The 1,617-nt window shown below is 73.8% G+C and overlaps 1 protein-coding gene across 3 annotated transcripts in view; it reads right to left on the bottom strand.

Moving 5' to 3' along the window:
• RGS12 (regulator of G protein signaling 12) overlaps nucleotides 1-697 on the bottom strand; it is a 116,921-nt gene extending 116,224 nt beyond the window's left edge. For all 3 annotated transcript variants that reach the window (XM_049630213.1, XM_049630216.1, XM_049630217.1), the window contains exon 1: nucleotides 597-697. The gene's annotated coding sequence lies outside the window, so the exon portion shown is untranslated. The remainder of the gene's footprint in view (nucleotides 1-596) is intronic.
• Between the last annotated feature and the right edge of the window lie 920 nt (nucleotides 698-1,617).

Here is a 1,617-nt window from a genome sequence, read left to right as displayed (position 1 = left end):
GCTCTGTCCACACCCCACAACTCTGGGCCGCCCTGTCTACACCCCACAACCGGGAAACCCGCCCGGCCGCTGCTCTGACGTTGCCACAGTTAATCGCTGGAGTTAGGGTCCCTGGAGACACCTCGACCCAAACAATGCGGCCGCCTGCTGGGGGCGACCAGGAAACTCCAGACCGGACGCAGACACGGGCCCCCGGACTCCGGCCCAGGTCTGGGCGAGCGCGGTGGGCACGGCGGGCCCCGGTTCTCGGCCCATCCGCCGCCCCCCACCCCGACTCCGGCCCGGGACCCTCGGGTCCTGCCAAGGACCGGTCGGCCCCTCGGAGACCCCACAACCCAGGCTCCGGCGGGGTCCGCCCGCGCGGGCCCACGACAAAGTCCTCGGCGGAGGGCCCAGGAACAAAAGGAGAGCGGCGGGCGGCCGGGCGGCCCGGGGACGCGGGGACCCAGACGAGCGGGACGCCGGCCGCCCCCAGGACCCCTCGACCCTCGGCCTCGCTGGGCGGGGCCGGCGGCCGGGCCGCGGAGCGCGCGAGCGCGCGCCCAGAGAAGAAAGAAACGGAGGCGGGGCGACCCTGCGCCCGGCCCGCAACCTACCGGCCGCTCGCTCCGCCGGCCGCGATCCGCTCCGCCCGCGAGCGCAACGGTAGCTCCGCTGCCGCCGCCCGCCCGGGGGGCGGGAGCCCCGGTGGGCGGGGGGCGGAGGGGCGTGGTCTGCGCGGGGGCGGGGCGGGTGGAAGGCGTGGTCTCTAAGGACGTGGGCGGGTCCAAGACCGAGCCAGAATGCTTGGCCTGTGGGGCGGGGCCTCGGTGACGGGGCGGAGCCGCCAGGGGCGGGGCGGGCCTACGGGGGCGGAGTCTACAGGGGTGAGAGACTGGGCGCGCGGCCAGGCTTCCAGGGGACGAGGGTAGAAAGAAATGAGGGGCGGGGCCTCAGCCGGAGGCGGGGCCTGCGCGGCGGATATGGGGGGGCGGAGCCTCCGGACCCGGGACAAGACTTCCGCTGCCCGCGCGGAGGTGGGCGGAGGCTCCCGCGGTGGAATCCTTCCAGATACCCCTCCCAGTCCTCTCTTTTCTGTAGGCCCCGATCCCCTCCCATTCTGGGGCTTTTCCTGCGCCTCCTCCCCGGGTTCCACCTTACACACCTGCCCAGGTCTCCCATCTCCTCGGCCCCTCGTGCGCCCCCGCCAGGATTCCCCTCCCGACCCGCCCACCCGAGTCCCTTCCCGTCTCCCCCGCCCCGGTTCCTCCACAGCTCGAGTCTCCTCTCGCGTCCCTGCCCCGGGTCTCCTCCCGACTCCCCCCTTCCCAGCCCGGGTTGCCTCGAGTCTCCTGGGCCCCGTATCCCCCCCAGCCTGGGTTCCCTCCTGCCCCACCACCCGGGTCCTCTCCCGATTCCCAAGTTACCCCCTCAGGGTTCCCTCTTGCCTCCTGGGCCCCCTATCCTCCCCGCCAGCCCGGGGTCCCAACTGCGCCCCCGCCCGGGCCCCCCTCGCGAGACCCCCACTCTGGCCCCGATTCCTCTCCAGCCCGGTTCCTGAAGGCGACTGGACGCTTCCTCCATGCCCCCGCCCAGAGTCTGGGATCCCGCACCCTCTCCAGAGGACCTTGATGTGCA

Source organism: Panthera uncia, chromosome B1, assembly GCF_023721935.1.
Source record: "Panthera uncia isolate 11264 chromosome B1, Puncia_PCG_1.0, whole genome shotgun sequence".
In the NCBI taxonomy this organism is placed as follows: Eukaryota; Metazoa; Chordata; class Mammalia; order Carnivora; family Felidae; genus Panthera; species Panthera uncia.
The sequence above is the reverse complement of the archived record's forward strand: the minus strand, read 5'-3'. Positions and strand labels throughout refer to the sequence as shown.